The sequence below is a fragment of the Rhinolophus ferrumequinum genome, chromosome 26 (genome assembly GCF_004115265.2).
Source record: "Rhinolophus ferrumequinum isolate MPI-CBG mRhiFer1 chromosome 26, mRhiFer1_v1.p, whole genome shotgun sequence".
NCBI classification, from domain to species: domain Eukaryota; kingdom Metazoa; phylum Chordata; class Mammalia; order Chiroptera; family Rhinolophidae; genus Rhinolophus; species Rhinolophus ferrumequinum.
In genome coordinates this window covers 26,201,990-26,216,808 of record NC_046309.1, presented here as the reverse complement: position 1 = coordinate 26,216,808, position 14,819 = coordinate 26,201,990, and the positions used below count along the sequence as shown (strand labels likewise).

Below are 14,819 nucleotides of genomic sequence, written 5' to 3'. Positions count from 1 at the left end.
AAGGTCAAAGTACAGCTTTTTGGCATGTACAAAGAGGACTAAGATATGTGCCTGCTTTTTAAAAATGATGACATCATGTTATGGTAAATTGTGAAAATGATTATGTTTTCTGTTTACTGTTTTAGAATCAAACGCTTATGGAAACATAAGTAGAAATTTCATATTTGAAGGCATGCGATGCTTTTTATGACCCTGGGCACGTGGCACAGTGGCACACGAATCACCGCCATGCCTTTTTAGTAGCTTCTGTACAGGAAAACATATTCGCGTCAGTGTTGAAAATCTGAAGTTCAACATTGATGGCACTGTTACAGATCATAAAAAATTATATACCAGGACTTTACCTCACCTAAAAAAAGAAAATTTTTTATGTAAAAATAAAGGAAAAAAACCCTCCAAATTATTATGGGATCTAGGATAGCCCTAGTGTAAACTATATAATATTGAGTATCTTATGACCCTGGTGATAAGATAATATTCCAATTGAATGCAGATGAACTCATGAAAAAAGAAGGATTATGAAATATTTGGAAAGTAAACACCTACATTTTCATAAGTAAATATTAATTTAGTACTTGTGTAAGCTTTAGATATTAAAGTTTCCCTTGCATTCTCCGGGTCCTTGGAACCAGCTGTTCTAACTCCCAATGCCTTATTTAATACTCTAAATGCTGGGGATTCAAGAAATAGTTAGGAAACAGTCAAATTTTCTATTTTCTCTGCCAATATGTAATAAAATCTCTCTTCCAGTGAATGACTGGACAATTATTTTAAGAACAATGTTGGCATAGCTTTATTTCACCTTTTTTGCCACTAGCAAGGCCTTCATTCTATACTCTAAACTCTGGGTAAATCACAAGTGAAAATGAACTATTGCTTGTTTAATGCTCTGCTTCCTTCTCGCCTTGTTCTTGTCTATCAACCTCAACCCAGTTCCCCAGTGGCTCAGGAAACCCTCAGCTGGGATTAAGCAACGGTTTACACAACCTCTCTCATTCATTAATACATGTTGACATTTTCATTCTGTGCACCAGCCTTATTTAAGACTTTCGTAAGCACCTTATTCCGCTGCTGGTTTGGGTGCAATGCACACCACCTATTTAATCAAGAAACTTAATGTTTCTAGAGAATCATTCAGCCCATCTCAGCCTTCTTCATTAGCACAATCTATTTCGATCTGCTGCTTATATTCCTTCTTGAGAATAAAACCTGGTCTCATTCACAGTAAATATTAAGTTTAAAAATCTTCTTCTTTCCTTCTACATATAAGCAAAACAGAAAGAGAAAATTGCAGGTTATCATTCCAGACAGGTTTTGTGTTATGAGTGTGTTGAAAATAATGCCTGTATGATAAACCTAGATCTCCCTGGCCCCATCCTCATCCCCAGCCAATCTATTAGTCTCCATAATGCTGCTGGAGTAAGTACTCTTTCCCCAGAACACACCCATTTGTGTAACTACATCCATTAAAATAATTTGAGGACGCCCCAATGGTTTCAAAGTCAAATCCACACTCTTTATTATGATATTCAAGGAGTTTCTCACCTTTGCACTGGCCATTTCTTGGTCCTCCTCACACCAGGTGGTATGCTGGTTGATATTTTACTCTGAGAGGAGAAGGAGCAGAAGCCCTGATTTGCAGTGTTTGCAAATTTCCATTTCTTCCTTGGTGGAAGTACTCCCACCGAGCCAAATTCGAGCTACAAAGGTAAAGTCACTGAACAACAATTAGGAAGAAATGTTTACAATTGGCTCTGTAATCTGGTACAAAACAGCCTAGGCACACCACTGCCACCCTACCCTACCCTCAGCCTATCATTCTTTGTGTGTGTGGGCCACGGGACATTTAAGTTCTACTCTCAGCAGATTTCAGTTATACAACAGTGTTATCAACTATGGTCACCATATTGCGTACATTAGACCCTCGGACCTTATTCATCTTTTAATTGTAAGTTTGTACTGTTTTACCAGCCTCTCCCTCAACCCATGCCCCAGCCCCTGGCAACCATCTTTCTACTCTCAGTTTCTGAGTTTGAGTTTTCTTTTTTTAGATTCCACATGTAAATGATACCATGCACTATTTGCCTTTCTCTATCTGGCTTATTTTATTTAGCATAAAAGGTTCACCCATATTGTCTCACATGACAGGACTTCCTTCATTTTTTTTTTTTTAAAGATTTTTATTGGGGAAGGGGAACAGGACTTTATTGGTGAACAGTGTGTACTTCCAGGCCTTTTTTTTCCAAGTCAAGTTGTTGTCCCTTCAATCTTAGTTGTGGAGGGTGCCGTTCAGCTTCAAGTTGTTGTCCTTTCAGTCTTAGTTGTGAATGGCGCAGCTCAGCTCCAGGTCCAGTTGCTGTTTCTAGCTGCAGGGGGCACAGCCCACCATCCCTTGCAGGAGTTGAACCAGCAACCTTGTGGTTGAGAGAATGCGCTCCAACCAACTGAGCCATCGGGAGCTCAGTGGCAGCTCAGCTCAAGGTGCCGTGTTCAATCTTAGTTGCAGGGGGCACAGCCCACCATCTCTTGTGGGATTCCAGGAATTGAACTGGCAACCTTGTGGTTGAGAGCCCACTGGCCCATGTGGGAATCGAACCGGCAGCCTTCGGAGTTAGGAGCATGGAGCTCTAACCGCCTGAGCCACTGGGCCAGCTCCACTTCCTTCATTTTTAAGGCTGAATAATATTCTATTAGGTTGGTGCAAAAGTAATTGTGGTTTAAAAGGTTAAAAATAATTGCAAAAACTACAATTACTTTTGCACCAACCTAATATATATATGCCACATCTTCTTTATCCATTCATCCGTTGACAGATACTTAGGTTGCTTCCGTCCCTTGGCTATTATAAATAGTGCTTGAATGAACATGGGAGTCTACACATCTCTTCAAGATGATGGTTTTGTTTCCTTTGTCAGGTTAACACTTTCTCCCTATTCTTTACAACTCTAGTCAGGCCCAGGAAATCTTCTCTAGATTTCCCTGCAGCCCCATTCTGGATCAGCTGTCTTTCCTGAGTACTGAGTAGCACCCTTTAATTATTTCTACCATGTCTCTTACCACACTCTGGTAACATGTTCACTGCTTCCCTTATCAGCCCCCTGAAGATACCGACTTTGACTTTTATCTCCACATCCCCATTACCTGACACAATAGCTTGAACAAAATATGTGTTTATCAATTGAGTGAATAATTATGACCAAGCCCCCATATTTCAAATAATGTAATAAAATACTGATTAGTAAAAATAATTTTTAGATAAAACAGTTTTTAAATCTCTCCTCCAAATCTCTAAAAACTAATATATGGAATTGAGGAGTTCCCAAAAGTTAAATTAGCAACTGAATAAATTCACACACACGCACACACACATACACACACACACACCCTCCTCCATCCACCAGTGTGGAATGAAGATGGATCAGAGAACAAAGAGGAGAAGGAAAGATGAAGATAGAGAGGTGAACAGACAGGCATTCCAAGCTTTGTAAATAAAACTGGGAAAACACACGCCATTAATAGGAAAAAGACGGAGGAGCAGTGTCTCTGCTCCGTAAGACTTTCTGGAGCTTGTCCACTGAGCTCCCCCTTTGAGTGGGTGACACTGTCTGTATGAGGGACTCGAGGCAATAACTTGGGGTGATATTCCAGCAGAGGTGTCCCCACCCCCATGAAGTCTGCATTTGGAGTCCACAGATTTTCACTCTTGACCGCCAATCTCTGATTTCAAGTTGAAAATAATGATTGGTTAAAGAAAAGAAGTTGGTTAGGGTGAAGGTGTTTTAAATACCAGCCTTCCTGTGGCCACATGGTTAAAATCCAAAGGGAGCACTCAGAGGCACGAAGAGCATGCTTGGTGCAGAGAGAGACTTCCTTGAGCTTGGTCTCGATGTAGATGCAATAAGATTAGAAGCAAGTTTGGGAAGGGCCTCAGGGACTTTGGCCAGTGAGAAGCACGGCCCACAAATGGAGGCTTCTGATAAGCGGTTTTAGTCAGGTGCCAGGGGAGAAGGTTAGTAGAGTCTCACTGCACAGTGGAAAGATGGAAGGAGGGATAAGAGGTGGCAGACTGGAACGCAGTCATGGCTTTAAACAGTATGCTGGGGCCCAGGTGAAGGACTCGGGCTTCATCCGTCTTTCACCTCTCCTGGCCTCTGCTAAGGCATTCATCAGCCCATTTCTATGGAGTGTGACACTTAGGCACATCAGCAGGTGTGGATGGCTCTTGTCACTGACAGGGAGAGCTGCTTCTGTGTTATCGTTAGTGTACGGAAGTCCGTGTGCTGTCTTTGAGTGTCTCTCATACTCCTGTGAGTAAGTACATTAAAATTTGTGTCTGTTCACGAAATAGAGAAAAGCAGAAAACCTCTACACACTAAGATCTGCCTCACTTGGAGCAACTTTCCCGATGAATCAGTCTGTCACTCCTGGATGTGACGGAAGGCTGCTAACCGAAACCACATGAACTTGGTCTGCCTTAGATCTGACTCACCTTAGCAAGTGATGCTACAGAAGCAAACGTTTTAACTCTTAGAATTCCAAAGCTCCTCCCATTGGAGAACTCTGTCTTCTGAACCCTGAGGATACCTCGAGAGGAGCTACATGACAGACCTCGAATGGATGTGTATCCGTGTCATTTATATATAAATGCATTTGTACACATGTGTGGAAACCCGTAACACATATACATGAAACATACTCTGCGCCAACTATTTCTCTTTCCTCTTCAATAATCCAGCTTCTGTCGAGACCTGGCCCCACCTCGCCCCACGTGAGCCTCTCCAGCCATAGGGGTCTTACCCTTTTCCGCATCCTACAGCATCTGCTCCCTGTACCAACGTTTTCAGGACCGATCTGTCAGCTAGTTCTTGGTCCTTTGCCTTATGAATTAGCTGTTTTGCGTGTCTTATCTCTCCCCTCGCAGTGTGCATGATGTGCCACTGACGGGCTGTTGGTAGAAGCATTGCCAGGGCTGGCACCCTGTGGCCTGTGTCTGTGCATCCAGCAAGTTACGAACGGTTTTTAAATTTTGAAAGGGTTAGAAAATAACACACGAACCAACATATGTTCCATAGAGCGTCTGGTACCCCAAGCCTAACATACTTGCTACCTCGCCCTCTGTAAAAGAAGGGCGCCCACCTGCTTTAGAAGATAGTGAAAATGAATAGTGGACAGATAACCCAGCCAACCTCACTTGCTGTAAGTAATTCTATTTGATAGGTATGAGGGTTTCTATTTAACAGATGAAGAACCCGAGGCTTGTTAACCTAAATAATGAGAACCCTGGACTTTATCCTTCCCGGCGTTCTGAGGAATCGCTAGACCAACAACAGTGATATTAATAATAACTATTCAAGTTGCACAAGGCCAGGCACTGAGTCTTTTGTTTACTGCTGTATCCTTCCAGCACCCAGAACACTATCTGCCACATGGTATGGGTTTGTATTAGTTTCCTGGGGCTGCCATAACAAATCACCACAAACTCTGTGGCTTAAAACAACAGAAATTTATTCTCACGCAGTCTGGAGGCCAGCGTTTGAAATTACGGTGTCAGCCAAACTTATGCTGTCTCTGAATGCTCCAGGGAAGAACTTTCTTTCCTCCTGCAGTTTTGGTGACCCCAGGCATGCCTTGGGTTGTAGCAGCATCACTTCGGTCTCTCCCCGTTCTTTCCTGGGTGTGTCTACGTGACCTCTCCTTTTCCTGTAAAGGTAGCAGTCTGTGGACTTAGGTTCACACTGAGTCCAGGGTGATTTTATCTCAAGATTCTTAACGAATTACATAGCAAAGAGCCTTTCTAAGTAAGATCACCTTCTGAAGTTCCAAGTGAATATCAGTCGTTGGGGTGGACACTAGTCAACCTAGTAAGGTCTTAAATATTTTTGAAGGACGAGATGAATGAAGGAAGTAACCCTTCAATATAAGTGTTGTCACTGCATTCCTTTCATTTAGACCTTAAAACAATTGTGTTAGTAGGTATGTGTTTTTCCATTTACAAGTGAAGACCTGAGGCGTGGAGATGTGAGTATCTTCTCTAAGTCTGAACAGCTGGTCAGGGCAGGGCCACCCGGATCCCATGCTCCTCTCCACTAGGCCTGTCCGCTAGGCCAGGGGGATTACCACTGGGCATGATGAAGAAGGTGCTTGGGGAACATTACACTAAATATTTGTAGAGGTGGCACTGAGGAAAGAGATTCTGGAATCAAGGAAATCAGACTGTAAAAGGCCAAGTTCTAGATTTCCTTTAATTCAGTTTTTAAAAAAGTATATCACTGTGTAGATAAACAATAAAAGGAAGAGTCAAAGATGGCTGAGACCTCACACTGAGGATGAAGGTAGCTATTGATGCCATATAGAAATAGGAAGCTAGAAGAAGGAGTCAGTTCGGAAAGACAAACAATGAGCTTGAATGTCATCGATGGTATATTTAAACTTGGCCTGAAGGCAGTTGCAGAGACAGGGCTGGTCCTCAGAAGAGAGAATGCCACTGGGTGTGTGGAGTTAGGTCATCACCACGAGGCGGCATCCATCACCTCGTGAGTCAGCAGTGTTGGGCCAGCAGCTGGCTGGCCAGACGCCTAGTTGTACTACATTCGTGGCCTTATGAGGATGAACACATAGCCAGAAAGGATGCCCTTTCTGCCTTCCCAGAGACGAATCAACTCTTCTTTAACTGTTCCCCAGCTCTCCTCCCCAGCTAGAACTCTGAGCTCTGAGGTTGTCATGAACCCCATGGCTGGTGAAGCTGTGAGACAGGATTACTTCAAGGGGAGTTTGTGGCAGCAGAACTATTGAGGAAGGATCTTTCTTTTAAACTGTACATCATCCGGCTGAGTCTTCTTCATAACAGAAAGCAACCTAATCAGATTCTCAGGGTTTGACCACAGCACCCTAACAGTCTGCCCAAGAGAGCTGACTCTTCTGCATTTTACAAAGAATCAGGCTTCAATGTTGATTATCTTAGACATTTGAGTACAGACTCAGAGAAGTTAAAAATAGCTCTGAAAGAAACATAACCTGACACTGAAGTTCAAAGCTCTATGCCTCCGCCTGTTGTCGGTTCCAGACCACCTCTCTCCCAGTCCCACTTAGTAAAGAGAAGAGAGCACATACATAAAATTTAGATAAATATGCTAAGTGGAATTCCTGAAATTAAAGCAGTTGAGATTTTAGCCAACTACATGAAAAGCCCTGGGCAAAGAGGGCTTTTCCATTTTGAAATGTGTATGCCCCTGAAAGCCATAACTACATGTCCATAGAGTCTGTACAAAGTATAATTATGAATAAAGTTTATGTTAAATTACTTCTGTTAATTTAGTCATGGGCAAGGAGGGAAGAGAGCTGGTGTGAGTGAACTGGTATGAGTGAACTGGTAAAGATTTTACAAGACAGTACGTTTAAAAAATTCTATCTGCAAGACTGATTTAAATTATCTATAGATGAGCTAAATCTGTCCTATAGATCAATTAAAAGAATCACTATTTTAAATATATCACATCCTTAATTATACTGAATTAAATGTAATTGCATATTCACTGCATGAATCATAATGTTAATTAAGGGAAACATTTTGAATCAAATACAGTTTTCTTTTTATAAAACAGGTATATGTCTGAATCAAGTAAAAAAGTCTGGCAAGTATTCATGAAAAGGCAAAGAAAGACTAGAATAATTAAAGTATTATTTCAAGGCTTACAAAATGTAGAGTAATTCTTATTACGAGGTGTGATCAAAAGTTACAGTAAATGTTTAAATAAAAAAATTATTACAGTAAAAGACACATTGCCATTAATCCCTCTCAAAATCCCCCCCCCCCATTTTGAACACACTTATCCCATCGTTCTTGCCCTTTTTGAAGCAGGTCTGGAAGTTCTCTTTCATGAGTGTCTTTAGTTGCGCTATCGTGGCTGCCTCAATGTCCTGAATCATTTTTACTCTGGGGAAGAGTCAGAAGTCACATGGGCCAGATTCAGTGAATAAGGTGGATGAGGACACACCATAATGTTTTTATTTGGTAGAAATTGCCATACGCCAGAAGCGATGTGTGACATGGAGCCTTTCCATTGTGATCAAAACATACTGTGAATGCAACTGCCATGTGCCATCCAACAGAAAAGCAGGGATCTTCACTACCAGAAGCAGCAGGTCGAACTTTAGTAAACGTGCATGACAAGTTTCTGCTTGTTCGGTGCACTCAGTCATGGGGGAGCTACAGTTGAGAGAAGGTGTGTTTTAAAGTGTGCCGTAAATCATGGATTACGAACAGTGCATTAACATGAAATGGGCAAATGGTTTCATCCTCCATCATGAAAACACTCTGTGTCACATGTCACTTCTGGTATACCACAATTTCTGTCAAATAAAAATATTACGGTGTGTCCTCATCCACCTAATTCACTGGATCTGGCCCATGTGACTTCTGGCTCTTCCCCAAAGTCAAAATGATAGAGGACATCGCGGCAGCCATGACAGCACAACTGAAGACACTCATGAAAGAGGACTTCCAGAACTGTTTCAGAAAGTGGCCAGAATGATGGGATAAGTGTATTTGAAGTGGGAGGGATTAATGACAGTGTGTGTTTTACCGTAAGTTTTGTTTGTTTGTTTGTTTTATTTCAACATTCACCATATTGTTTGATCACACTTTATATTTAGGCCTCTGACACTATTTAAGCTTTTGAGTTAAGGAAACAATTTGTAACAAGTTTTAAAAATTAAAAAAAAAAAAAAACAGGTTGTTTATCATTGGTTCTCAGAGTTGACATTGTATAATTATTTTAATATGGGATAAACCTTGAAAAAAATAAATGCTTTTCTAAACTTCTTATAGAATAGACACATGTATCCAGAATCTGTGTTTTGGAATAACCTCTGGTGGTTGGGGGACTGTTTCCTCATGATATCTTGAACATCCTGAGCACTCATTTGTTCCGGCTGCGGGCTGGTGGCAGTGCAGTGATCCCAAGCTCAGGGGAGGCTTTGGGAAGCCCTCCATAGACCCATTGCTTGAAAGAGCTGGAAGGGAACTTTGAGGTCAGCTCACCCAACCCCGTGCTGTACAGACAAGCACGTAGCCTGGTACTGGAGTGAAGACCCTGGGGTCAGGTGGCCGAGGTCTGGTCCTGGTTCTGCAGGTGCTGGTTATATAACCACGCAGTGCTTCAGTTTCCTCCCGGGACTGTTATGAGGATTCAGTAAATTAATATTTGGAAAGTGCTTAGAACAGTGACACATTGTGAATACTATGAGTACATGTTTGTTAAGTAATAGTAAAATAATACTCAGACCCAGAGAGCTCAAATGATTTGCCTGAGGTCATGCAACTCATCAGATCCTGGCTGGGGTGGAACCAGTCCTGTCGGGTGCTCGCTTCTTTTCTCTCCCGGGTCTTAGACCAGCCCCGGAGCGTGGGTTTGTCGCAGAAATAGTGTAGGAGCTTGTAAATAAGAGCATGATGCAGGGTAAGGAATATAGGATTTGAAACCAACAACTAGGATTCAAGCTGTGGTGTTTATTGACAACTCTCTGAACCTCAGTTTCTTCATATATAGAAATACGATGATCATAACAAGCCCAGCCCACAAACTTGAGAGGATCCAATGAAGTAATGTACTTTGAAAACTACGACCGCTCTGCAGAACTTATTTAACATTATTGGGACCTCCTACAAGCTGAGATAGACCGTGAATGTTTAAACCTGCTTAGGACGTCCAGAACTTGGGGTAGGGAGAAGTGCAAGATACGCTCTCTCCACTTTCTCACTTCCCATTTATTCATTGTTTTCTTTAAAATTTATTAAAATATATCCATATACACAAAAGAATCACGTGCTATACATATGTATTGTTCTGTGTGTGTATGAAAAATTAAACCCATACTGATTTCTCTACCACTGGGCTTTAAAAAGAGAACGTTAGCAGGTCTGTGAAGGCACTGTGTGTCCCACCCCAGTCAGATGCCCTCTCCACCCCAGAGAAGTGGATGAACAACTGTCATGCAGTGTTGGTTCATCTTTCCCTTGTGTATAGCTGTACCACACAAGCGTCTCTGCCTAAACAATGTATTGGGAGAATTTGTTTTTCTTATTTCTTTTCCCCTCTTGACTCAAATATCAAGCTATGTGGTGTCTTCCTGTATCCTTATACTATCCACTCATTCTTTGTCACTATGTCCCCTCCCTCACTCATTAAAACATGTTACTTCTGTCATTCAAAGGACCTTATAAACAGAGACTTTGCAGAGAGTCAGGTTTCAGGTTGACCTGAGCAAGAAGTGGGTGTCTGTGACCTACCTGGAGGTGGGACATCAACTGCCAGAGCAAATGCGACAATCCAGGACTTGGAGGGTCATGTGTCAGAGCCACTCTTGAGATTCATTTGGCATCTTAGACGGTCACCTGACCTTTTATCTTAATGGAAAAAAGTCTAAAAATGTAAGTCAAGGCAGGCCCTGCTAAGGAATTTAGACATTTCCTCTAGGCCTTTGGGCAGCAACTGAGGTTTGAAGACGGGAGTGACAACTCATAACTGCTTCAGGGCAGATGAGATGGGAGACAGAAGAAACACCTAGCCTGGGGCTAGGTGTGGCCGGGGAGCTGACAGGAGAGACACTGCATGGAAGGGGTTTAGTGGGATTTCACACCTGGTGGGATGTGGGAAATGCTAGAGAAAGAAGTAATGACTGAAATGTTTAAGTTACCTGGATGGAAACAGACTAATGTTAATTAACAAAATAGGTAATAAAATCAGGTAAATTTGATAGCAAAGCTGATTAGAACAATCCAAAATGCTAGTGGTCATCTCTGTGCCATTATCCAGAAAATAATGATTAATTCCAGCCTTTCTCTCAGCAAAGGAATCAGAGATGGGTGAATCTACATTTCCTACTTTCAAGAGCTATAGGTTTTTTATGTTAAATGGTAAACTTTTGTTTAATGGTTCCAACTCTGACAGTAACAACTTTCCTGACTTTCAGTTTCTCACACAATAAATTAGGGGCTGGAATAAGATGGTCTCCAAGGCCCTTTCCACTGTTTCAATTGTGCAATTCTCAGAACTTTGCCCAGAATAGTATGCAGTAGCAAAAGAAATTCATGACCATGAAAATCAGGGCGAACTAAACCCCAGTGTCAGTTCTAGCGTGCCCGGGCACTGTGGCCGCACCTTGGGCCCGGTGAGTCTCCTCCTCCTGAAAACTGAGTGTAATGACAGCTCCCGGGGCTGCTGAGAGTCTGGCTGTATGGGAAAATGCCCACCTCGGTGCCTGGCACAGTGTAGGTGCAGGAAAAAGATAGATTTCCTCCCTCCCTCCCTTCCTTCCTTCCTTCCTTCTTCCTCCCTTTGTTACTAAAGGGATAGCGTTAGTCTGGCTTCCCAACTAGTGCTGGGGTGAAACCTCTGTGGTGCCCCAAGCAGCTGCCATATCAGAGAACTGCTTCCACCAGCCCGGCTTACAGACCTCATGCCTTTGAGGGAAGTCAGAGTGGCAAGGAGACCCCTGGCAGCAGGTCTGTAGTTGCTTTTCCAGCTGGACCCAGCCTCACCGCAAACGCCACAGCCAAGAGCTAACTTTGTCTGAAGCACTGTGAAGACACCCCCTCCCCCCCCCCCCAGCTTTCCTGTACAAACAAGCAGCAAACGCCTTCACTCATTGTCTCTAAGGGACACGGTTCCTCAGGCTGAGATTTAGTCGCATTTGCACAGCGCTTTATCTTTGCGTTGCTGAGAGCTGGAACCGAGGCTCTCTAATAGTTAAAGTTCTACTGTCCGAGCTCAAAGACAGCATGCAGCTCTGGGAGCCAGTTTCTGCCACCCTGACCCCAGTGGTCGAGTTTATCAGGATTCTCAACAGGAAGAGGCAAGGAGTCGTCCCCTCTCCTGCAGTCAACCCTGGAATGTTAGCTTTTCCTGGAAGCTAATGGCCCTACCCATCTCCTGCAGATCTGTTGAGGAGAAAATGAAAAAGAAAATGGTCGGGGTCCCCTGACTTAGGAATGTCACCTGAACCTGATGAAATATTTGGTTTGGAGCTCCAAAATACAGTTTTTCAAAATCAAGTTCTGTAGGTCCTCTTCCAACATCATGCAATGTTCCTATACTTAGGACTTTGTTTGGGGGCCAAAGAGAGACATAACTTCATCTCAGCAGTCACTGAGGAGGTACCATTTGGAGACCTTACCACTTGCTGAAGGGGAAGTCTTGAGGTGCACAATATAAACGCTTCTTTAACTCTGATGCAGAGTTCTGCATTTATGCCTCACACGTGAGGAAACAAGCGTCTAAAGTTCTGGTCGTGTTGCTCTTCCTTCAGTTGAAAAACACTAGTGAGTCCCTGCAGGTTGACAGACACAGATCTAGCTCACCTCATGCTCGTGTTGGCCCTGGTCAGCAAAGCAGACCACAGAGCGAGCTGTGGGGCAGAGGGGCCATAAGTCTGATTACTTCACGGATGCCCTCATTTCTCAGCAAGCTGTGGTTAACTACGGATCGTGTGCTGGGCACGAAACACCGTGGGGAGTAAAAGATGAATAAAACAATTCCTAGTCTCTTGTTGATAAAAGGCTGCTACTAGTTTACAGTCAAAGACGACTCCACACACAGCAAACTGTTTCATATCCCAATGAATTCATCACATCTCTGTCAGCACCGAACTCAAGGTCAAGTTTGAGGCTTTAAAGTTCCCAGGATGCCACCCAGATATAGAAAAAAAGACTAAGATCAAGCAAGAGAAGGAACAAAATAACCACAGAAACTGATCCTGAAAAGAGTCACCTCTTTAACAGAATACTTGCGATGGCCTTTGATTTAGAATCCTTTAAGCAGATTCCCTTAGTTCTGGCTATCTCTGCGAAATGGATGATTGATCACCAATAGAAACTTAATTACCAATCAATTGGTTACTATTGAATTGCTGGTACATCTCAGTTATCTGCTACTCCTCAGAGTAATCTATAGTACTTTGGTGAAAAAAAGCTCCTAATTAAATAGCAAAATAGCAGTCATTGATATATCAAAATAAATGTCTAGAACTAAAACATTTCATTAATTATGAGTCAGTAGGTTTAGCATCTCAGAGATTCCGTTTGCTAATTTATCACCATTTAAAATGAAGACAGAGTTGCTATATAAAACAGCATTTTAGGTGATTTTTGAACATAAAAGTCAATAGATGTAAGACTTTTGCAGTCCATGTGACAGAAGTTTGACCTTAAGGAGAAGATTATTTTATGTAAGGATAACTAAAGTTTGTATTTCAATTTGTTCTTAAACTAAGTTGGTTTGAAATATAGTATGACAATTTTCTAATTGCTATAGTAGGATAATAATAGAGCATATCTAATTTTCAAATCCTTTTCTGGAGTTGTAATTATACACAAAGATGTACAACAATGAATTTTTTTTCTCTTTCTCTTCCAAGTGAGCCTTCATTTCCTTCTTACTCCATGTTATCTGCCCCAAATTTATCAATTCAAAACTCTCTTGTCAGGAACCATACACTCTATTTGTCCCTTATAAACTCTTAGCTACCTCTATTCCTGAAAATGATAACTTTAGTAATATTGGTTCATATCTCCACACTCATTTCCCAGCTACCTATAGCTGATTCACTTGTTCATTCATTGAATTAATATTTACCGAAGGTTTATTGTGTGTGATATTTCATCTACTCTAAGCAATTGCAGCAGTGAACATGCAGGCTCCCTGATCCCAGGCAGCCACTTGGAGAAGTCTGACGTCGGCCATATAATCATACAACCAAATAGCAGTTGCAGCTGTAACAAGTGCTATAACATAATACATATGTTACATGATACATAATAGTAAGAAGGATTTGACCTAGATATTGGGGTCAGGACAGACCTCCTGTGCAAATGATGACAAGCTGAGATCTGAAGGAGGCATCGCGGTTCAAGGTGCATGGAGGTGAAAGGAGCATTTCAGGCAAAGGGCATGGTATGCAGAGACCCCACGATGGGAGGACACGTGGCGTATCTGGAGAACTGAAAAGCGGCCAGCTCCCTGGGGCTCAGGGGACACAGGAGAGTGGGTGCAGGGCGAGTCTGGAGAAGCGGGTCAGGATCCAGATAGTGCAGGGCCCCACGGGTCCTGTGGACATTTTTGTCCTTTATGCTAAGAGCAACGGGAGACATATTAAGGGTTTTAAACAGAGTGACGTGAAGAGATTTATGTTTTATACAGAAAATCTGGCTGCACTCTAGAGACTGGATCTGGAAAGAGATTAGACAAGATTGGGTGTGACAGGTCCACTAAGGAGGCCATTGTAGTGGCCCAGGAAAGGGCTGGGACAGCTTGGATGAAAGTTGATGTGGAGAAGAGACATCTGGATGGGCCCAGGAGATACTGAAGGGACTTGGTAATGGATGGTATATGGGGAGAGTCAGGGCTGACACTTAGGTTTCTGACTTTGCACCTGGTGGAACAGGGGAAGGCTGTGGTTTCTACGGTGGCCATGTTGACCTGAGGTCTTTGAGATATCTGCGAGCAGATTTCATGGTGTAATGTAGGCACAGTCCGCTCAGAGCTGAGGGGTAGCCTGGAGGTACAAAGGTGTCAACTAAATATCACCAAACGGCACTGGAGAGACTGATCGCCCCAGGAGAGTAGAAAGAGCCAGCAGTCCTGCGAAAGAGACACAGACACTGCAGCCAGAAGGCAGAAGGGAAAGTGGGAGACTCGAGTGTCAAGGAGGAGAGAGGACCCACAGCGCGTAACTGTCACACGTTACTAACAATATTTTCTAAAATCCTTCCATTCAACACTGAAGCTAAAGCACAAACACCTGATTGAGTGGTGATTGCCTTT

General features: G+C 42.7%; 1 protein-coding gene across 3 annotated transcripts in view; it reads left to right on the top strand.

Annotated features, from left to right (window-relative positions):
- The window catches only part of MET (MET proto-oncogene, receptor tyrosine kinase), a 111,646-nt gene that overhangs the window by 40,816 nt on the left and 56,011 nt on the right, over nucleotides 1–14,819 (top strand). The window lies entirely within an intron of this gene.